The sequence below is a fragment of the Diorhabda carinulata genome, chromosome 1, assembly GCF_026250575.1.
Source record: "Diorhabda carinulata isolate Delta chromosome 1, icDioCari1.1, whole genome shotgun sequence".
Lineage (NCBI taxonomy): Eukaryota > Metazoa > Arthropoda > Insecta > Coleoptera > Chrysomelidae > Diorhabda > Diorhabda carinulata.
The window spans coordinates 25,121,722-25,147,026 of NC_079460.1; the positions used below are offsets into that span (position 1 = coordinate 25,121,722).

General features: G+C 32.3%; 1 protein-coding gene across 2 annotated transcripts in view; it reads right to left on the reverse strand.

Moving 5' to 3' along the window:
• Window positions 1-24,863, reverse strand: part of LOC130904053 (atrial natriuretic peptide-converting enzyme) — a 123,339-nt gene extending 98,476 nt beyond the window's left edge. The window contains exon 1 of one of the 2 annotated variants that reach the window (XM_057816586.1): window positions 24,795-24,857. The gene's annotated coding sequence lies outside the window, so the exon portion shown is untranslated. Of the gene's footprint in view, window positions 1-24,742 lie in introns of both variants that reach the window. The other variant, XM_057816576.1, reaches the window with a different exon arrangement.
• Between the last annotated feature and the right edge of the window lie 442 nt (window positions 24,864-25,305).

The following is a 25,305-nucleotide window of genomic DNA, read 5'->3' on the forward strand; positions in this document are numbered from 1 at the left end:
ATATAGATTTCGATGGTAAATTGAGGTCTGCAATATATATATATATATATATATATATATATATATATATATATATATATATATATATAAAGATTAGTCTAAAAACGAAACAAAGGGTTAACAAGAACGTGAAAAGCATAACTCGAGAGTCATTAAAAAAACCAGGGAAGACTGTAAATATCTTTAAGTACGGTACACAAAACAGAAAAGATTCAAAAGTCCATTTTCAAAAGAAAAATTATAAGGTACACTGGAAACAAGCTACTTATATAGATAAACCATGATTTGAAACAACAGAATAACTTAGTCTTGACTTGGCGGCGTTACACGTTTCAACTAAATTTGGGCAAACCTTCTAAATTTTGTTATTTGCAAGTCCCAATAATTACCGAATAATGTGAGAGTGGAGCTATCTTAAACAATTGCAATAACTATAGTTATGTACACATCAAAATCAAGAATATGCTGAAAAAAATCACGATGGCAATAAGGTCAATGCAAAAATGGAAGACTCACTAAAAAAAGTCATATTAGTCAACTTATATTGTATACATTAAAGGAATGAGCCTTATAAATAACAACAGAAAAGGGAGGAAGAAGTAGACTAATAAGATCATGGTGGAATGCTGTCTGGGGAGTAGCAGGAATGGGACCGATAAGATTTGAGAACATGTGTAGGCAATCAATATAGAAAAAAGGAATAAACATGTTATTACACACAAGGTATCAACCACTTTTTTAATCTGTCTATCGTGCTTATATAAATAGATACTGGAAGAAATATTTCATCAGTCATTGGTGATAATAGTCTTGCGTTAAGATACATTTACAATGAACTCTCCATTATTTTAAAACAAAATTGATCAACAAACTTTGCATAACTTCAAATCATCAGATTTTCAAATCAAGTTTCAGCTGTCACTGATAGACATAAAGTATTTCAAATTTAAATTATGTGTCAAGGAAGTGTCTCTTGAATAATAAATGCTTTGTAAAATCTGACTTGTACGTGTATAAATGTTTGTATCTTCTGGTGTTCTAATAATGAATTCTCCTGGGTGTAAATTGAAAACAATTATATTTACAGCATTGGAGAAAATTGAACGAATTACTTTATAGAGGTTGACGGAGACCACGAATAATTAATTCATACAGAGAAGGAACTAACAAAATCAATAAGTTTAAATGACAATATAGAGAGAGTATATGTCATCTTGTTGTGTACAGTGCTCTATTTCATCATTTTTTTATGCATACTTTCACAATAAATCGAATAAGACATCTATCTTCAATGTTATAATATAACAACATATATACATACGTAATGGAGATTAAGTTAGAAAGTTCTCAGTTCCTGAGTGCTTCCAGTGAGCATAGCAAATACATGATTCAATAAAACAGTGATGAGTTCATTGATAAAATTAAGTTCCTTATAACTAAGTACGTCGAGGAGAGTTTATCTATCAATCAATCAATAAGGCCGATTTTAATCTGGACCATTCATCAATGCATGAGACCAAAAATTGCCACTGAAACGACTATATTAACTAAATTAGGGAAAGACAGGCAGCAAATATAATTTAGAGTAATGCGGTTTCACCGAGTTAAAACCATTAATATTGATCTTCTATAGTACCTGGATATTGAAGGATCTTTTAAGGTGAAAATAACATATTGCATAATTGTTTAAGCAGAAACTAGTAGTCAGATAGCAATCAGGGAGATTAATTAATGAATATAAATTTATTCACAGAAAATCTTCCTGATATATTCTCAATTTCATAGTTAATAAGTCCTCTATATTCATTATTTCTAAATTTCACTGGTCCATGAATTTTCCTAATTATTCTCCACTCATATATCCTCAATTGATCTTCGTCCATATTTGTTAGTCTCATCGTTTCAGCGGCGTATGTAACTACTGGTTTTATCGCAGACTTATATACTCTTAATTTGGTTGCTCGTCTATTCTATTGCTCAGCATTATAATTTTGTATTTATTATATACCCTATTACCCGCATAAATTCTTTGTATTGTCTCATTTTTCTTGCTTACCATTGTTCGTAAGTACTTGAATATGAGGTCATTTATTTTTACTGTTTCTTGTTTGTTTTTTCTAATGTGTTTTCTAGACTCTTTCGGTCCCTTGCTAATAGAGTTAAAACATCAGCATATGTTATTACTATATTAATAATACTTCCATCGTTGATGCATTTCCTTATTATGCGTTCAACTGCAATGTTAAACAATACCGATGAGAGTCCGCCACCCTGCCTCACCCCAGCATTTATTTCAAATTGCTCAGTTGGTCCATTTTTTGTTATTACCCTTGCACTAGAATTTAGCATTAGTCATTTTCACCAATCATATCAACTCCGAATAATTTTCAGACTGTCGAATGCTTATCTGAAGTCGATGAAAAGCATTTGCATATTAATGTTGAGCTCGTAACTCTTTTCGATCACTTGTTTTATAGTGTGTATGGCATCTACTGGTGATTTCTCTTGTCTAAAGTTTTGTTGATATTCTCCTATCTCTGGTTTCCCTACCTTTTCCAATCTTTCATTTATTAATGTTGTTAGTATTTTGTATACGGTATTAAGTGATACCTCTATAATATATTACTTATGCTAAGATTTCCTATTTTCATTATTGTTATAATCAAAACAGTAGACCACTCTTTCGCCATTGCTTTTGATTCCCATACTCCTTCTATGATCTTAAATATTTTGTATCTTAGTTTATCTTCCTCATATTTTATAAGCTCATTCATCTGGTCCTCCTATTTTATTGTCATTCATATCAACTCCGTATTCACTGACTTTTTCCCTTAAAAAATTTTTTAAATACTTACTCCATTATTTTTCATTAATATTTGTTATAGTTGTTTTTCTATTTTGTTTCTTTATATGTTAATATGATTTTACAATATTTTTATCATCATTTTACAAGGTGTCCATTATTATTTAACCATTTTATTACCTTGCTCTCGTTTCTTATTTTTCTATACTTATCTTGTTTCTATTTCTTGTCTGTATTCATTCTCCCTCGTTTTCAGTTTCTGCACATACCGTTTTCTGCTTTTTATCGCCTTGTTTACTATATTAACCATTCTTAATTCAATTTTGATTATTACTAAGTGATTATCAGGCTCAACTCCTGTTCCTCTTTATGATCTTACATCTTGTATCATTTTTTATCTTCTTTTTGATATTAAGACGTGATCTATTCGGTTTCCCTTGGTAGTTCCTGGTATCATCCACGTAATTTTATGTCCTGTTTTATGTTTAAAGCTAATCCTACTAATATACATGTTGAGCTCCTCGGCTAGACTACATATTCGCCCTCCATTATCGTTAGTTGTTTCGTGTAAGGTGTGTTTTCCTGCCACACTACTCAAGTAGTCTTCTTTTCCTACCTTTGCATTTCTATCTCCAATAATTATTAATGTATTATTTTTTGTGACGTCCTCGCATACCTCACCAGCTTTTCATAGAATTCATCTTTGTTTTCGTCTTTTACTTCTTCTGTTGGTGCGTAAATATTAATTATTGTTATGTTTGTTATACTACTTTTCAATGTCATCTTTAATAATTTGATTTTCTTTGATTTTAAGTTTTAAGGACTCTATTTTTCATCTGTTTCATTAAATCAATCTTAGTATCACTTGGGTGATAAGAAAGATAAATGATATTTCATCCAGAACGTATTGGTTTCCCTGTAGTTACACGATTTAAAAAAATTACATTGGTTTTTTAATAACATTGTAATAATAAAAAACTTTAAAAACTTGAATTACGTCAAGATAAAAGGTACAGAGTATTTCAAATGTAGAAAGATTCTTTTAGAATGAGCTTTTTAGGCTACAATTAAATACTTATAGGGTTTGTTAAAAAAATAGGGTTGATGAAATTTTATAGTAGCACTTCCTTACGTGTGTTGATGTTTATACTTCTCAGTCTACTATTATTTCATGAAACAAGATTCTTAAATAACGCATGAATATTAAGTTATCTTTCTGAATAGATAAAAAAGTTCCAACTAGTTCACGAAATGGGTCGAATGAGAAGAATTACCGTTTTCGACCTCTTGAACAAACAAAAATATGGGAAGAGTCATTTTCTCCATCATGACAATGAGCCGTAGAACAATTTTTTGTGATTGATTCCAATGATGTTAAAAGAAAATAAGCTTCAAGGTTTTTTGCATGAATATCAATCTAAAAATGAGATGTTGTTATAAACTGTTTGCAGAAATCCCTTGTATCAATTGCCAAATAACCTACTTTTCAATTATTCTAATAAAATTTTGATACAACTTCAGCTAAAAAATAAAAACTTAATTTGTAAATTCACTATTTTTCCAATATTTTTTTTAAATAGTAATGAATATATTAACGAAACCAAACATCAAAAACAATGTATGATGATTGTTTCACAATGATCATTCAATTGATAATTATACTAAATAAGGAATAGTTTGGAGAATCACAGCTCTGATTTACTCTGGTATACAGGGCTGCTTTTTCGAATGGATATTTGTACAAAAGTACTTAGTGATTTTGCCTTTACCAGAGAAAGAACCTTCAACAAATAAATGTTATCAACGAAAGTCTATTTATCATATAAATGCTAAATATATCATATAAATCACTAGGAACCTAGTTAGCAAATAAACATCACTGATAATGCTGTAGATTGTAAAACAACAGCATTGAGAAATGATCCGCGCTTAGAACTAGTTCATTCTGGATATTAAGATTTATTTTTATATCTGAAACCAAAATAGTACCTAGTGAAAATAAATTCCACTTATATAATGCACCCCAGAATTTAACGTGTTTGGTGCTATTCGTTCAAAATGGCCCTTTTTCATTCGCAGTTATATGAGAATAAAAGTTCAGGTTGAACATCTCATCATTTTCCATTCATCCTTTTTAAATAAGCGACGTGAATCAGCATTTTCACGCCCGGTTTCTCATACACACTTTCAAATGGAATTGTTCTCCTTGCATTGACGAGAAAATGTTGATAGGGGCATGACGCCCCAATGTTTTCCAGATCACTTAGAGGTGGAGGTCGAAATTTATAATCGAATTTCCCCCTATATCGAAGTAATCTCAAAATCGGAGCATATATAGAGTGAAGTTTGCATCATTTTGGAAAACGATATAAATTTAAATGGCCAAATGAACAGGAAATAATTTATGATCCGAGGATGTATTGATATCTAGTTAGCCTAGACCAGTTCCAAGCATAAACAAATTATTGCGCTACCATAGCAACAAACAATAACTTATTAGAAGTGTGAGTGTAAAGATTAACGTCAAAAAAGTAAACCAGAATTACGCAATAAATTAAAAGAAAACAGATGTCCACCGAAATTGTAAAAATCGAAAAATTGAATTATCGAGCCATCATCAAGTACTTGTATTTTGAATGGTTAAGAGGTATGCAAATTTACGAAGATGGTGATCAATGTCCTTCGTATGCGACCGTGAATTGAGCTAAAACGGATATCTGAAGCACTAAATATTTCATACGAACGCGTTCATCATATTGCTGCAAAATGGATTCCCAAATGTTTGAATGTTGACCAAAAGCGTGCAATGGTAGTAGCATCGCGTTCGATCTGTGCTCGATTTGAAAACGATGTAGACTTCTTAAACCGAATTGTTACTATGGATGAGACTTGGATACATTTCTACGATCCAGAAACGAAGCAACAATCGATGGAATGGAGACACTTTAGTTCTCCAAAATCTAAGAAGTTTCGTGTCCAAAAATATGCTGGAAAAGTTCCTGCTTCAGTTTTTTGAGATTGTCATGGAATAATCATGATTAATTTTTTGAAAAGCTATCCAGAGGTATTTTGTTTTTGCAGGACAACGCCCCTGCACACAAATCTCATGTTGCCATACAAAAAATTAGTGATTTAGGGTTTGAATTACTAGAAGACCCCCCTTGATCATCAGATTTGGCTCCGTCCAACTATCATCTCTTTCCTCAACTGAAAAAAAGTTTAAAAGATTGTAAGTTTTCTTCCAACGAGGAGGTAATAATAATAAAAGCTATGGAAGTCTGGTTTGCAGAGCAAGAAGAAACATTTTTTTGAAACGTCTAGAGACGTTGCATTTTTTTTTATTTTTCAATATATCCTTGTAAGTAAGTAAGAGTAGATACTATAAAAATATATTTTCAATAAGGTTATATAATTTTAACTGACAATTTCTAGGATATGTATGGTAAAATCTTAAAGAAGTCAGTAGAAGCTATGAATTTCATGAAATATATTTTCATTGCTTTTCAAAATATCCGTGAACAGCTCTGAAATGAAATGAATTTTAGAGACCTCAACCATGAGGAGATGTTTTCCCTATCCACGTAGTAGCAAAATAACATTATTGGGTATTCAAGTCGGAGTCGGAGATAAGAGGGATGATCATAATTTCAATCAAATATGTGCCCTTTATTTATTAAGTGAAAGCGCTTGGTCGTTAGAGATCATCAGTTTGGATTACCTTATACTTCTTAGAAATGAATGATAACTAGTATCGAAACAAACCAGAATTTCCATGAATATTACATGATGAATAATCGGCCAAAAGGTGATTTTCAATGGATTTTTGACTTCATACAATAGTTGATGAAGGATTCTGATTAAATAATACTGAAGATATGTCTATTTTTAAATTATAAAATTCACAAATCGATAAATACATCTTGTGAGGTACTTCCATATAAAAGCTCTGTAAACTTGGTATTATTATGTTATAAAATCACAGTCCATACTAATGTTACAAAAATAAATCGGTATTAGTATATATCTTTGATGTAGACAGAGGAAGTTCCAGAATTTAACAGCACCTCTCAAGTTGAACTTTATGTTATTCATATTTTTGTGATCACTCTTTCATATTGAAATAGGTTTATCTCAATATTTTTGTTTGCTAGTATATTAAATAAGGGACTAATTTGTTTTGAAACATGATATGTGCAGTTTCCATATTACTTCGAAGCGACTTTTCTGCTAGAATATTTCTTCATATTAAAAGAATATTATTACAAAGTTGAGCAAATTGATAATAATCGGGATTGCATTTGAAAGCATTATATAATATTGATCATCCTCTACTTCATGATATTAGACAGTTCAGTGAAGTTTCAAGTAGAGAATTTTGAGCCCAAATTCATTTTATTCGAGTATTGAATTACAATGAATGAAGTATTTGAAGAATGATACAGTCGGGTAAAGTACAAATCAGCTAAGAAAAGGCAAGACGCGTCATAACTGACAAAGTCCGCAATAATTTCCTTCTCTCTTAGACCCATCCCATTTATTTGACAGTGGCGTTTTTTTACGATTGTTCGGTATTTTTTATATAGAAATGCAAGTGCTAAATAGACTAGCAACGCTGCACGACTGCCGCATGGTCCAAATCAGAATTCGAAGGGAAGTCGTCGCGTAACCATGGATCTCTTACAATTGCGAGTCCCTCTTCGATGTTGCCAAGCCTTTACTTAGGAAGAAAAGTACGGTAATATTATAAATAATTTGCGCTTATGGTCAGATGCATAACCGACCGAACATCAGACATTCAGCATTTAATATTGTTCTTTGTTCAGTAGATAGTGTGATTTATTGTGTTCGGTGTTATTTTTAGTCTGTGCCATAGTTTATTCTACAGATAGCGTTGTTTTTGAACATTAGGGGGAAAATCGTTTTAAATAATAACCGCAAAAAAAGTTGGAAAGCAAGGTCTTATTATACGCAGCCAAGGACGAGAAATCATGAGCAATATTATTAATTTCATGAAAAGAGGGGCAGATGAAGGAGTTACTATTCCTTTGAAAAATTACAGGTATGTAGCAAGATTTAATTCGAGAAGTAGGTTGAAGAAATGCGGAGTTTACACATTTTTATACAGGCACCTACTTATTGAGTGTCATATTTTAAATTAGAATATTAACATATTTTGATATTTCAGAGAAAGAGTACTAGCTGCTACTGGGGTGTCAAGGTCTACTTTTCAGAAGTTATCAAAAGAAGCTCAAAAAATTGAGTGGGGAGGGCCAAGCACATCTTTTCAATCGCCAAAAAAAAATACGTATCACTAAAAAAAGAAAGCTGGATCGTATCTCGCCAGATCAGATAAAATCTATAAGAGAAATTATCTACGATTTTTATGTATTGGAGAAGAGACTTCCTACGTTAAAGTGTAAGAAATTGTTTTTATTAGTATTATAAAGTCATGTACCTACTTAGTTTAAGGTTTACTGTTGTTACTATTCAATTTAAAAGAGCAAACGTGCAATGCTAAATTATGATGAAATTACAGGTGTTTTATAGAAAATTAATGACCGGCAAATCTTGACAGAAGCAATAAGTGTAAGCAGCTTGAATCGGCTCCTTAAAAAAATTGGCTTCAGGTAATAATTTTGATTTTAAGTTGTCTATTATTACGATAATGACGATTATAAAAAACTTGATTTTTTGATTTTTGTTTGTAGATGGCAGAAAATGCCAGACCGAAGAAAAATTTTGTGTGAATCACACGACATTCGCCTGAAACGAGAAAATTATCTAAAGAAGCTGATAGAATACCGTAACGAAGGCCGCAATATATGTTATACTGATGAAACTTACATACACAGCAGCCATGTTAAAGACAGGGGCTGGTACGATGAGACTCTAAAAGGAATCAAGAAGCCAATTTCTAAAGGCCAACGGCTGATTATAATACATGCTGGTGAAGAAAAAGGATACGTAAAAAACGGATTACTTATATTTAAATCAGGTAAGTTTGAATACTTGTATTTTTTAAAATAGAATTAGTGATGGCTAAAATATCGATATTTCGGCATATCGTATACCGAAAATTATGAATATTAATGTCAAGATCTATATTCAGATTCCAGTGTCGACCAGATTTAACCAGAATAGAAAAAATATTTTTTGTACAATTGCATTTAAATTGCGATAAACCATAGCACTTACCACCTACTTGTCATATACCAATAGAATTATAATTTACTTACTATATATACTTGTTTGTTTTTGCAGGTACAAAAACTGATGATTACCATAAAGACATGAATAATCTAAATTTCATGACATGGGTTCAAAAGCAATTGTTGCCGAATCTGCCTGAAAGGTCCGTCCTCGTTATAGACAACGCAGCATACCATAATGTACCAATAAAAAAATATTACGACGGCTTCTAAGAAAGAAAATGGATCACCAGCAGACCCCACCTATACCGCATTTTTCAAGAATATAAATTTCGCTTCCCCATAAAGTACAAACTAGACGAACTGTTACAACAACAGGTGCACCGTGTACTACGTTTACCTTCATATCATCCAGAATTAAACCCGATCGAAAAAATCTGAACATTAGTAAAAAATTGGGTAGCTGCGCAACATTTAAACTGTCCGATACGGAGGTAGTCGCTAGGCAAACATTTGAGGAGGTATCGGAACAAGAGTGGTATAATATTTGCCAACATGTTAAAAAATATCAGAATGACATCTTAAGCACATCTTAGACCACACTCTAGATCACTTAATATTACAGTATACAGTAAATACGGGTTCATCGGAAGAAAGTGAAGACAAAAACAGCGAGGATACTGATAGTTCATTAGAGGATGAACTAGGATGTTCGTCTCTAGTTTCTGATAGCGAATAATGTTTTTTTTTTTAATTAACGACATAGATAAAATATTACACTCAACATGTGCAAAAACTGCGTTTATTATAAACATACCATGCACACCAAACCTCTATGCAATAAACAGTTGCTATTTCTATAAGATACTGTATATATATAATTAACTAAGTAATAGCCTACTGTAATATATGTTTAAATATTTAAAATATATTATTTTGTATTTTTTAATTTAATGAATGTAGTATTGCGAACTGCATTAATTTTTATTTAAATAAGAACCTACGCCACTGGTATATCAGTATGAAGCGACAGAGAGGGAATATTTTAAAGTGAGGCAGACGATAACTAGTCGATGACGCCTATGGCTTTTTCTTAGTTGATTCCTACTTTATTCAGTTGTAAATAATATTAGCTGGATTTGAAAATAAATACAAGTGTTGTTTGACGGAATGAAAAAGTACCTCTATAATAAAAAAATATTATTTTCCATCATAATTTTCTTTTAACTCTATACACATTTATTCCAGCAAGTTTCCATATTTTTCAAACTATAAAAATTATAATCTTTCGGTTCTGCAAAATAGGCTGATATCACCTTTTCGTTTGACTGAAATCATTTCCCACCGAGTCATTTTTCAAGTTTGGAAACAGACAGTAGTCAAAGAATGAGACAACAAATCGTAATGCAGTTCGGCAAAATTTTTGACAGCAATAGTGGAAGAATTGCCGTCATAGCGCAAAACTTTTTGCTTCATCAAATGAGATCGTTTATTCCCACTTTCATATCTAAATGTACCAGCAAATCAGCACAATATTGGGCAGATATTGGTTTCCGTTTTTCTAAAAAATCAATAAAAATTACACCCTTGAAATTTCTGTAACCATGATGTTCTTGGTAAGAAAAACGACTTTTACTTTCTTATGGGCACGTTTCTTGATACATTACTCTTTCTGGACTTTGAAAATACCCAAATATTCTTTTGAATTTTTGAGGCTTTTAATCAGCATAATACAATCGTGGCATACAGCGTGTAAATAGATTTTTCATATGTACATTCTTCTACAGAATCCAGCAAACCAGCTCAGTTGATATATCTACTTCATTAGCTACCTAGCGTATTTTTATTTAACGATCTCTAAGTACAAGGGCACTGGTTCAATCAACTATTTTATGAGTAGACACTGTAAATGACGATCCCCGGCATTTAGCATCATCTGCATTTGATTGGCCAGTTTATGAAGTGGAAAACCATTGAAAATCATTCCATTTTTACATATTCACGTAATTTAAAATATTTACGTAGGTAATCGTACCTGAATAGGTATTTGTAATCCCAAAACACAGTGATCATAACTTTATTCACAGGATAGTTGCTTGCTTGGGAGCACATTCTTTGAATAAAGTCTGCTGTATTTTTATTTCTTCGTGTACCAAAATTTAATCAGTATCAAGCAGTCATGATACCCACCTTGCACATTGATATTTATTCTTTCATGCAAAATACTGTATACCCGTTTGGTATTTAGCGAAATTCAACCATCCTAAGTACGAGTGTCTAGATTTTCCAACCATTACTGGAGTAATTACAATATATAACGGTCCCGATGTTCGGTATCGCCCTATTTTTAAAAGCAGATAAACACAAATTATTCTATAGAATGAAATAGTAAATAGTGGTTATTAATTAATACTGAAATTTTTTTTCTCCATATTTACCCATTATCATAACGGAATCCAATAATCTAGCTCCTGTACATGTTTAAGCATTGACAAAAAAGGTAGTCAATGTTTGCTTGTGGCACCTCGTTCCAAGTAATTTTAACTTTCATGGATTAACTGTGCTAGAGGCTGTGAAGGGTGGTGCAATCTAAACAGTCTCTCCGATGACCGGGGTGTCATATCATGTCATGTCAGGTATCATTGGCAATAAAGTTGTGGGACATAATAAATTTAACGCCAAGCTCAATAGCATTATTCCAACCATCCTGAGTATTGTTTTTTCCACAATAAACCCAATGTCACAACGCTCTAGATGGCGGAATCTTATCTTCGTACGGCTGTCATGCGTACCTGAATAGTATTCGCTGAATATAATATGTCATTCTACATCTCCATTTTATGCACCTCAAACATTAACAATATATATAGGCTACCCCCGTCAAAATCGCAATCTTAGTGATAATTTTCAGATCATCGATCTTGAGGCATATTGATATGCTTTTTACTAGTAAACGAATTCGCAATAATTATCAAAATTTGTACTAAATTTGTTTATGTAAACCTTGTGAAATATAAAATATTGATATTGTCATCTAAGGCTGGTTATAATATTAACGAAAAATCAAGGTCAAGAAATTGTCCCTTTTGGGTATAACAACTAATGTATTAAGTTAAAAGTGAATTAACTCGAAAGTATACGTACCTAATAGTAATTTAATAAAAGAATGTATATAGTAAGAGAAAATTATAGCGGCATTATAAAATTGAATCAGCAAAAAATACAATTAAGTGAATATTGCAAAAGAAATTGCAATATTCTTACTTATTTCGTAAATCAATAGTTCTCATCAAGCTCCTGCAATCATTTCAAAAATATTTGCCTTGTAATTTATTATTAATCAGAAAGGTTATCATCATTTTAAAATAATCTACAAACAGTGACTAACATTAAATTATCGAATTATCGAGAATTAAATCGAGTAAAATAAATGAAAATTAGAGCTAGTTGACAGAAAAACTATTAGATATAACATCGTTCCTCGATCTCCTACTTTTTCCTTGGAGCCAATGATATGACTCTATTTCAAAAATTCCCAGTAAACAAACAATTGACAGCAACGTTTAACCGATAATTTAAAAAAAACTATTGTTTTGAAGTCTTGTGAAGCTTTACTAATAAATTTTGATAGAGTTCTACGTTGGATTTTTTCTCATGTTTCTGAATTGAAACAAAAGAAAATAAAACAGTACACTAACTTTCATATAATCATCTCCATTACAATATTTTTTCGAGGTCACTATGGTTTCTCATATTTCGAAATCAGAATAGATTTTGAGATGCTAAGAAGCCATAGTGCTGGCCAAACAATTGTTCTCAAATACATTTGTGGATATAGTCGTATATAATTATATTATAAACTATATAAAATAGAGTTAGCCATAGAGGTGTCGATATCAACAAAAAGGTCAGTATTATGTTCTTCTAAAGAGAGTAAATATTGGTCACAGGATTAAGCAAGAAAGTAGCTGTTTTCCTCTTCTAGGAGCGACAAACTACGTGCCAAGGAAATGAATATAGAAAGGTGGTGCAGTTTTACAGACTTACTTTTGTTACGCAATAGAAAGTTTCTTTTACTCACTTTTATAAAAATAAATTCAACTGGATAGAAAATTATGATTAGAAATTGGTGCATAACAGTAAAGTTATTTTTTGAAAACATAATCACGAAATTAAAAGCTGTAGTGGGGATAGTCAAATCGGCATAAAATAATAAAACATAATTATCTTATTGACGTATTGACTATGGCAAAGAGTAAAATTTTTGATTTTTAAAACCCTCAACTGACTTATTATAGAATCTGTATTATGCAAAAAACTGAAGAAATGAAAACAATATTGGTTATAACTCTACATTCACGAAATAGTGAAAAAAATCTTGTTCTTACATTGTTAATAGTTATTTTATGTGATAGATGTGAAGATTTTTAATTAAATTATGTAAAAATGACTTTTCAATGAAAAACTAATGTGAAAGTATTTTATTTTCCATCTCTACACATTTACTCCAGCAGGTTGCCAATTTTTGCAAATCATCCAAAATATGATATTTCACAAACTACTGTCTGTGGAAACAGAAAGTAGACATAAGTAGCCAGATGAGGTAGATATTGTGGACAAGGCAATAAATACTAGCGCCAATAGCAGACAAATTTAGAAGTGCATTATAGTGATTCTCTCCTTCAACAAATTAGGTCGCTTTTCCTCAAGTTAAGCATCCAAATGTGTCAGCACCATAATAGTCAGTTTTTCATTTCTCATTTTTCTAAGCGATCAACACATTTGGAATCTCAAAGCACAGTGGTCACGACCTAAGCGTACTTTGCTCCCCTTGAAGCACGTTCCTCGCAAGTCTATTGTTTCGACTACATTTTTATTTCTAGGGTATTATAGTGTACTCAAGTTTCATTCACTGTGTGAATATTTATGGAAAAATTTACTTGAACTTGGGTCGAAGATATTAAAAAAAGTCGTTGGAATTTTTATTCCGAGCACTCTAAGCACCCTTCTTGCAGATAACCTTTTTTATACTTTTTTTTCCTTTTCCTATGTAACTTTTCATGCAAAATTTTGTACCACTATTTGGTTGAGATATTTACATCATTAGCTGTATCACTTACTTTTATTCGATGATTGCCACGACAAATGCACTAATTTTATTGATAATTTCTGAAAGTTACTGTGAATCATATGGTTACTTTCAAAAGCAAAGAATTAGTTACAAATTATTCTAAGGAACAGAGTAATTTCAGGATTATATTTACGAAGCTTCTCAATTTCTTCTATTGTATTTCTACGTTAAAAAATAATTTAATTAATGCTCGATATTCTTTTCTACTAATAGTTACCCAACAAGAACAGTTTTCTTTTCATCCGATACATGAAGCAAGGATTCTTCATGAGACCCTAAAACTAATATCTAAGAAATACGTTTGGTTTGACAAGAAAAGCCTAGTGAATAATTTAAATACTCGAATCCAACTTTCAGGTACATTTAAACCCATGCACTTCATTCAAATTTATAAATTCGTATGAAAATGTTGAATTTGATTCTCAGAACGGAGAAATATAATAGTTATATACTATAATACCTCTACTTAAAACAGTATACATTTCCTAAGATTCACGAAAAGTTCATAACAAGTCCAAAAAATTAATTTAATTAAAATTAATTGAAAATATTATTCGGTACATTCAGTCTTAATAAAGTATGCAATGATTTTGAATCGTTATTTATTATTATACAGTTATTTTAACATTATTAGATAAGCTAGCATGTTGTTGATATATTACGTCACATTTCATCTTCGAATTCCATCAGATCGAGATAGCTTAAACGCGTACCGAAAAAATCTTTAGTATAGAAAATGAGCACTACGTATATTTGGACATATTGAATATTTCATAAAATGTTAGCAATATTAGCTAGGATGAAAAAAATTATTGATTTCCAATAAATTCGATCCAAGGTGTTCAAATCTTCTATCAATAAAAGAAGAGATCATGTTCGTCGCAATAATTTTGTGATCAGCGAATAAAGTCATTAAAAATTATATGTTTGCATACATTGGAAGTTATTGATTTTTCTATAGAAATGTTTAATGTGGTCAGTCTCAATGTTAAATGTAGGAAAAAAATAGTTTGGATGACATTTCAGTTTATAATTAGTAATCACCCTTACATATAAAAACTGCAATCAATTATGTATAATCAATTGTCTTAATTGTTGTCCACGAAACCAAAACAATTATTCAGAATAGAACTAAATTATTTTGTTCCATTAAAAACAAATACATTTGCAAGCAACAAAAATTGGATGATTCTTTTTCCTTTTTTTTGATAATGAATTCATACATGAAATTTTACTATTTATTTATTCGGAAATATACTTTGACCAATTCATAAAAATATCAAAGTACATGTATATTTTCAACAGATATCAAAAAATGTATTCCATTTTCCACAATAATACTTTTTATCGAACGTTGACTATAAAATAAAGTTCAATTTCAAATTTCAACACTGAATAAAACATGCATGCGTAATTAGTATATCACTCAAAGCTTTTAAAGATGAACAATAGCTATAAAAACATTTGTAACACGTCTCCGTCTAGGCCATATGCGACTGACGCATAGCTACTTATTTAATGCGAAACCTGAACCAAAATGTAGCAACTGCAATTGCAAATTGACTCTAAAACATAATCGCAGAATGTACATCTTAAGATCATCATCAAATCTACCACTCGGAACAATACGTGAAATTTTAGGACCAAAATACAATATTACTTACCTTAAAAATTACCTTAAACAGATCTCTATGATAAATTTAATTTAACAAATATTCATAGATAAAATACTTAATCTTTACTAAATCGCTAATAACCAGTATATGGTTGGAGCGAATTTTGTAATAAAAAAAAAACATTTGTAAGACGCATAAACTTGGGAAAATTTTTAAGAATGGAATGATCATAATACGTTCTTCTAAACGTATTATTGGAAGTTCAGTAAGCTATCATTTAGAATTCAAATGTATGAGCTGCTTTAATTATATAATCCTTAAAACCGTCTATGAACAAATTCAAGGTCATTTTTATCCAGAATCCTGGGTTATTTTTGTTAAACGGAGAGTTTTCTTAGTCATTTGAATATAGTATTTTTTATGATGAAAGAGTAATATGGTTCATAGAAAATACAGATACACACTACCGGTTAAAAGTTTCTGCCCACTCCATTCATTACATTTCAAAATCATATGTTTCAAGAGATATTGTCAAGCGGAGATCGATACGGTATCTTACAAACCAAAAATAATAGTGTCCATCATATTTTGTCTGTGAATGTGACAAGTTAAAACTTGTAAGTATCGGCTGATTTGTTTATTATTATATAACTATGAATGATTTTTCGGCGTTTATGATAGTAATTAGCCCCGTTAGACGCAAGAACGTCTGTGATTTTAGCTTTTTGTAGTAAAACATCTTTTTTTGAAGTTTTCATACGAATTGTTTTAATTCTCGCAAATTTAATTTTTAAAATTGGTAAAACCAAGGAACTAGCGATTGAATGTTCATAGTCTAGACAAAATTAAGTGTACCTATGCCGCCGAATTAAAAATACCTCGATACCGTTACGAGTCCAGAGTTAGCAGTTCAAATCAATGTTTCTAGGGATCTGCCTTTGAATACTTCTACAGTGAAAAGAAGATTGATATATTTACGATAGAAGTAAGTAGTAGTCCAGTTCCCAGAGACCAAAAAAGGGGTTCACCTTACAAAAGTAGGAATAGAAGATTTTATCTTTTTATTTCGTTTTAATTGGTATAAAGAGTAAAATATCAAAAATGTGACTAAATTTGAGCTCGGCACAACTTTTGGTAGCAGAAAAACTTCGAAATTTTCGGACATTTTTCGTTTTTTTCGCAATATCTCGAGAAGGAGTGGTTGTAGCGTAAAACAAACCCTATACAATATTGTATAACACTAAATTCCCTACAAATTTAATGCTTAACTTTTTCTTCTACTAACAATAACGAGCGAGCTACAGCATCTCAAAGATGGACCATTTTATTCAAAATGGTAAAAACGCCAAGTAACGCCTTCTTTTATGTGTGTTATTGCAACCCATGCATTCATTGATTCTATTTTTGACTTAGATTTTTGTCGAATAAGGTTCTTCAGACTTCCCCTCTCCATGAAAATGATGTATAATGATCTATAACTTTTCTGTGAGCCCTCTATGACAAAATTAATTACCAACTAAAGGAATAAAGGAGATAAGAGAGTGAGAAAACAAGTGTATGGAAAAAACTGTTATCAAGCAAATGAAATATTTTATTACAATTAAAACAATGAAAAATTGACCAATGAAAAGAGAAGTTAACAAAGAAGTTTTTTTCATTTGTATAAAAATTATTTGTAATAACTAGGGCTCCGATTTTTGTATATTTTTTTCCGACCTACCCCCATCGCTAGAAAATTATTTCTAACAGTTTTAATTGTGTATGATGAATCAAATCGCAAATTTAATTCGCATGTTTTAGATATTTGAGCATATTTTAGACATTTGAGCAAATTTATGCATTTTTTTCATTTTCTGCAAATAATGTAAAACTTCTGATTTGTTGAGCTTAGCATCTACTGTAGTTCAATGTACTTTTTCATCTTCAATGGAGTTACGGTGTTGACCTGAAAACAACCCAAAGTCATAGTTAAGACTCTTGCCTATTGTTCCGAACAGGTAAAATTAGGATTAGCCCCCTTATGGCATAATACTTAAAATGTTTACTCTCACATTCTCTCAAACGGGGTTTACTTGTAGAAATATCAGTTTAATATTGTGAAACGTCCTACCAATCCTCCAGTTTAATTCGAGTTAACCTTTCAAATACATCTAAGTGTCTCCTTGTGGAATCTCCACATCCGCCTGATCCAGGCGATTGTTTCGTATGCGATAAATGGTGTGAAGGTGAAATACGAAAATTGGGTGAACAATCGCTTGAACATGTTTAATGCAGTGATTAATGCAATGTCAGACGTAAGGAGAAGACGCACCAGCGTTTTTTGAAGTACAAAACACAAGTGATAGTCCACAGTAACTGCTATTTGCAATACATCAAGGAGTTTAATATAACAGCAGCTTTAAAACGTCTTGAAAAAGGTGAACAAGGGTGTTCAAGTGGTGCGGTTCCGAAAGTTCGATCAAAAAGCGAATCATTTTCCATTAAACTTCCATAAACCATAAACTTCCAACTGCCTCCGAATAAAAAAGAATGAAATACATGTTGTGGAGAATCACGAAAGCTTGAAAAAAAGTGTCATGACACAAGCCTAACTGCGTGGAGATGAGTAGGCAAGTCGAATAAAAAACGAGAATGACATGGTTTTTTGCTATAATAACTTGTATTGGAGGCCTAAAAGTGGGATGAAACGAGGCTACCGATCAGCGAATTTTGTTGAGGCAATGGAGACAATTTACTTCTATCTTAAAAGCGAACAAGAGGAATGCCGATTTCCTATGGAAGTCCTGCTTTAGTTGATTCCAGGGGGTTACAAAACAGACACGGAAACAATAAAATAGAAAACAATAAAAGTACTGTGGTGTGTTTCAAAAATGTTGGATACAAAATACTGGTATAAAAAGAAGGAACGTGACCCTAAAAAAGGCGGATGAACGTATTGTCAAAGCAGCAGTAGACATCATTTTGAGGGACATACGATCAACAATGTACAATACTAATGAATATCCTCCTTCAAACCAATTCTTGGATGACGAACACTTACAAAATTAGATTTCTAACAACCTGAAATTACTGATGGAATCTATCGCATTAAAGCACAAAAAAAGGCAAACTGATGAATGGAAGAAAACGTGTGTGGCTTTATCACACTCAATCATCAAAGCAGCAAGGCCAAGATCTTTTCTTTCATCTCTTCTGACAAGGATAAGCGCGTACCTTTACAGAAAGTTTGGTTCTAAGCACCTCATCAACATATTATCATTTCTTGGATTTTCAGCTGACTACAACGAAGCTTGCCGTCTCGAAACCTCTGTTGTTCAAGAGCCTACATAACACCAATTTAATGAGAATCTTTGACAATGCCGATCATGTCATGACACTTGATGGAAATGGAACCTTCCACGCTGTGGGAGGAATCATGTGTGTCAGCCCTTACGATGCAGTACTCCATGATGATGGTGGTTTGACACGTGCCTCATACTTGACAACAGCTCAGAGTGTGCGAGACGCAGGACACATTGAACTGTGTTTTGTAGCATTTGATCAGCCCCTGTACCTAAAAGCAAGAGATCTTATAGCCTGCGGTCACCCTGAGCAGAGGAACATCATAGTGAGACTTGGAGGTGTCCACTTAGCAATGTCGTACATGGGAGCTATTGGCACTATAATAGCTAGCAGTAGATTGTAATAATTGTTGTCCACCATATACGCTGAGAAAAGTGTGGAAAAAATTATGACTGGCCATGCATACTCAAGAGCTGTACGAGCTCATTTTCTGATGCACTCTTTACTGGCTTCTCTTATATGGCAGGGAATTGAGATAGATGAGAATGAGCGTACTGAACTCATGATGATAGTGAAGTCCTGTGTGGTGTGAGGGAAAAATTTGGCGAAGTCATGATGAAACTCGAAAGTAAAGGACCCACAGCTAAGTAATGGGTCCAGTATTTTCGTATGATTACAGTTCTCAAGCAATTCATCCAAGCTAAGCACTCAGGCAACTGTAAATTACATCTAGACTCTGTTTAAAATGCACTACCGTTCTTTCCCGCATCTGATCACTACTTATACGCCAAAAGTGCACATCTTTATCTAAAGGATATGTTAACAGTGGAATAAAGAATAGTCCCAATCTATCGAACAGACTGTCATGAAAAACATGAAATCCCGTGGAGGTGTCATACAAAGAGGGATCACAGCTAGTGTTTTGGCGAAATGGTCGTTAGCCATGGTATACTTACAGAACGTCTGGTATCAACTTGAAGATTTCTGTGATCAACAATATGAAACATCAAGATGCACGTTCGCGAGTGGACCGAGATGCTGGTGACTGCAACAAGTTGCTCGAGTGGCTTTCACAACACCCCCCTTTACAGACACCGATGGAGTAAAATATTAGATAAGAAACCGTTTGCTGTTGTAGATGGTGGCCTTCTCCATAAAATGGTTTGGCAGAAAAACGACTCCTCCAGTGCCATTTCACAAAGTTACTGCTCATTTCTGACAAGGCATTACGGATTGTAGTAGTTATTTTTGATGGGTACCCCGCAGAGTCTGACACAAAGAGCGCTCAAAGGTTACGCCGGACACAGATCCAAACTTCTTCTGATGTGAGCTTTGATAAAACCACAATAAACGCAGCTGCTCAAGACAAGTTTCTGTCGAACGCCAATAGCTAGATCAGGTTAATTGAGCTACTCAAAACAGAGTTCAAGGATTGTGGAATTCAAGTCAATCAAGCACATGAGTAGAAACATAGTAGAAACTGCCATAGCCAAGGCCCAGAAATGTGATGCTATGGTGCTGATTGAGGAGGATGTTGATCTTGGGCTCATGACAGGGCCTGGGCAGCAGTACAAGAATTTATTCTTCCTGAAGCCTGGGATAGGTGGTGCAAATGATGTAGGAGGGTATTGAGAACCTTATTCGACAAAAATACAAGTCAAAAATAGAATCAAATAATGCATGGGTCGCAATAACACACACAAAAGAAGGCATTACTTGGCTTTTTTACCATTTCAACAAAAATTTTCCATCTTTGAGATGCTGTAGCTCGCTCCCTATTGGTCGTAGAAGAAAAAGTATACAATTTATAGGTAATTTAATGCTTTACAACTTTGTATAGGGACTGTTTTTTGCTAGAACTACTTTTCGAGATATTGCGAAAAAACCGAAAAGTGTCCGAAAATTTCGAGGTTATTCGGCTACCAAAAGATGTGCCGAGCCCATATTTAGTCACATTTTTGATATTTTTAAACCCATTAAAACGAAATAAAAAAATAAAATCTTCTACCCCACCTCTTGTGAGGTGAAATTCTCTGGGAAAAGGATTATAGAGGCATTACTCGTCATGTATATCGATTTAAATATTGATTATCCAGACATGAGTAGGTCCACAAAAGCATGAATCGAGACTTTTCAGACATAACTACATTAATAAACATTGTGAAAAGCGATAATTTTACTAAATACCTTATAAACGAAAGTATTGCAAGTACGACACAATTGAAATTATTTTCAGCTTTGGCTACTCTAATCTAAAATTACTCATTCGAACAAATTTTTTGAAGAAAAAGAAGAACAAAGAGAATACTAACGGAACACTAGGAAGGTTATGATTGAGAGGATACTGATAAGCAATTGGCTGAAGTAGACGATACTTTATTTTATTGGTACCTAACGATTGACATTCAACAATATTTGCCTACACCTCGTTTTCCATGTAGTAATAAAAGAAGCCTTTGGATATTTTACATGAATATACGATTATATGACCGCAAGACTTAGGAAGATACGTGTTACAAGTAACACAAATAAATTGGAATACGTGGAGAAAATCAAATTGTGTCATGTATTTATGATTATTTAAAAAAAGAAGTTGGATTACGTAACACAAATTATGCTTTATTCAGACACGTGCAGAGGACAGAATAAGAATTATTTTCTCAGTGCTCTGTTCTTGGCCATAATAAAAGAATGTTCACATATCATAGTATATTTCAGAAATGTATAGAGAAATAAAAGGGAGAATTCCGTTCAGTTCGACTCAATTTCGTTGTCGGCCATAGGTGTCGGTCTTGAAATATTGTGTAGGGATAGGGATTCCTTAGGTAGTAGATTATACAGTTACGTTTTGCGTTTAACAGGTACCGTTGAACCTTAAAATTTTTAGACCTTTATAAGTATATTTGTTTAGTTTAACGAATCAGTATTTGCTGTTAAGCCGTAAATAGTGTTCAGAGTATTATAAGATAGTAATAAAATGGCGACATTTACACCAACGAAAATAATTCTCCATTATCAGTGAATGAGAAACTTATTATTTAAAATGTACAAGAAACTGTCGACCGATGTTCCCGAATGACTGGAGTTGAAGAGTCCACCGTATTCAAATTATTGCGGGGGAGAAAAATAGCAGACCAAGTGGAACCTCCGCAGACCAGTAAGAGTCCTTGATGAAGACACCCAAAGTGTAATTCGAAGAAAAGTTCGATCTTTTTATTTTAAAAAAGAAATATTCACCCTAGATAAGATTTTAATGGAGCTTGGCCGGGATGACAGTATTCCGTTAATAACTAAAAAACTTTTTCTTCCATATTGGAAACGAAAAGGGATTTTTAAAAGAAGGTTTGCTAACCTTTAAATCCTGCCATACGGGATATTACCACGAGGACATGGTTTCGTATGTTTTTGAAGATTATTTTGGTGAAATTATAAAATATCTTCCGGCTAATTCAGTAGTAGTTATGGATAACGCAAGTTATCATTCTCGACGCATAGAGAAGACTCCAATTTCATCTTGGAGAAAACAAGAAATTATTGACTGGTTAAACACCACGAGTATTGAATTTGAAGATAATTTGATAAAAAAAGAACTATTAGCTATAGCAAATTTACACAAACATCGTTTTATGAAATACGCAGTGAAAGATATAGCAGAAAAACATAGTGTAACTGTGCTGCACACATCGACATGTCATTGCGAACTAAATCTTCAAGAACTTATATGGGCTCAAGTGAAATAGTTTGTAGGAAGACACAACACGACATTCAAAATGAAAGACGTTAAGCTACTGTTTGATCAAGCCATTAAGGAGGTGACATCAGAGAACTGGCGAAAAGCAGTCCAGCATGTCATTAAAGAAGAGGAGAAAATGTGGGATCTTGACTACTTGATCGATCGGACCGTCGACCCGTTATTTATAACGTTAAGAGGAGATGACAGTTCCTCAGATGACGAAGAATATTATGATTTTTTATGATTTAATTTCTGTATAATGTATTTTTTGTGTATAATGTTCAATAAAAAATAAGTGTACCTAATACTATGTACATAACTTTTATTTTGTTAAAATAGAAATCTTTCCTGTTTACGAGTATACTACCGGCACGCCTTTGGCACAATATTTTCAGTATTTGTGAATGGATAACCATAGGCTAAATCTATATATTGACCCCAGCTTGTGTGGTACTACCTGCACTTGATAAAAAGAAAGAGTTTTACAATGAAATCAATGCCAACTATGAGAGTGACTTAAATATTCGTTGGGTCATTCTGTGTTCCCTTTGCATATATTATGAGATATTATTACTCTATATATTTCTGAAATGAACTATAAAGAAATTAATCACAAATTTTTAGTACCTCTCATATTCATCATTCAACATTACCAATTTGTCAGATCAACTGGACAGAAAACCAGTTTAATGTCGTAGAAATGTCTAACAACTTTTAAAAAGATCACTAGTTCTGCATAAGAAGACTACAAATACAAAAAATTCCTGAAGAGTTTATTGTTGAATATGAGACAGCAGTAAAAAAAGAAAATGAAATTGAAACACTGTCTTCCAAACGATTGGGAAAACTGCAAGCAACGATATTGATTTAGAATGTATTTATTTCAACCGCAAGGTTAACTAGACCTGATAAAAAGGAACAAGATATTTTGGCTGCTCTTCCTTACACTCATTGAGACTGCCATGATTTTTATGAGAACTTGCCAATTTCTGATGATATTCGGATCTGATATACATATAATAATTGTTTGATGAAATGTGAATTTGTTTCACTTTTTCATCACACATTTTTTGTTCATGTTATTAGGTTTTCTAACAATAATAATTATTTTGGTAATTGGCATCCTGTTATTACTTTCTTGATAGAAAAATGTATATGTACAACATTACAACATATGATATTACTTATTAATAGTGGTAAGTATTACTATGGGAGCGTTTGTTTCGATTTATTTTATTTTATTTTATGCCATTTCATAATGCAACCAAAATATTTCAATTAACGTTGTTGATTTTTGCATTAGTTCATAAGACCACATTTCAAATAAATTGAAAAAAAATATTGAAATAGGATTTCAAGATATAAATATAGTATTTAAAATAATAACCGATGACTGTTTTAAGACTGCAATCACCTAATATTTGTTATGGCTAAGGAATTTTGGTAAACAGCCTCCTGTTGATGAACCGATTTCCTCGATAAACAAAAATATACTTTTGTTTTCCAGAAAACCAAAAATGTATGATATGATATAAATGAAAATCAAAACCGTAGAAATGTTTTCAATGTATTAAAGCCACAGGCACTAATGCTAAAACAGATAAAAAATCATTAACGGAATATAATTTATCATTACCTATAATAATTCGAAAACTGATCTCTAATTATGATTTTTTTTGTATTTTTATTTGAATACAGTATACATATAAGATGATGATAAACACGTAACCACCCATGTTACTGTTATCAAACTTTTGCATCCGAAATTTCTAATTTTTATAAATATCCACTATATAGTAGATATTGTTTGAAATGTTCCTAAAGGAACTGTTTCTAATACATTTTTGTTAACTACTAATGAAATATTTTTAATAAAAACTTTAATTAAAAAATATACTTAAATTATATATTTATTTTTTTTAATTGAATTCTAAATAGAAACTTTGTAAGTTTTTGCAATTGCTTTGTGTATGGATGATCTAATGAAATTTTAGAATAAGGGTTTGTTTGATATAATCGGTCACTGACCTACAATACGAGATAGTACACACACATACACACACGTAGAACGTACACTCACCTGGTGGGTTGCGCGCGATAAGAGTACAACGTACAACTCCGCGTCGTGATAACATGTGCACAAAAATGTGTCTATCGTCTCGCAGTCTCGGACTTAAAGGACTTGCGCCCCTGTCAGCCGAAACCCTGCCCGGCTCAAGCTGCGCTCGATGCAGCACTCTAACACCACGTGGATTTTGAACTTGGACCACCGTACCTGTCCTCCGCTCTGTGGCAGCTTTTAATATATAAATGATTCTTACACCAGTAAACAAAACAAAAAATATCTTTAAGAGACCAAAAACTATCAGTTAAAAAAAACTGAAAACTTTCTTAATTATGAAACTTAAAAAATACAATGATTTTATTCGTTAATCTAGTTAAATCTGACTCATTGTCTATCACGTGAAAAGGCTCGCTTGCATAATGACATATATACTTTTACAACAATGTGTGTGCAAGCAAACTTCTTCGCGTGACAGAAAATTAGTCTTAATTGATAATAAGAATGGAAAAGATTTCATGAAATACAA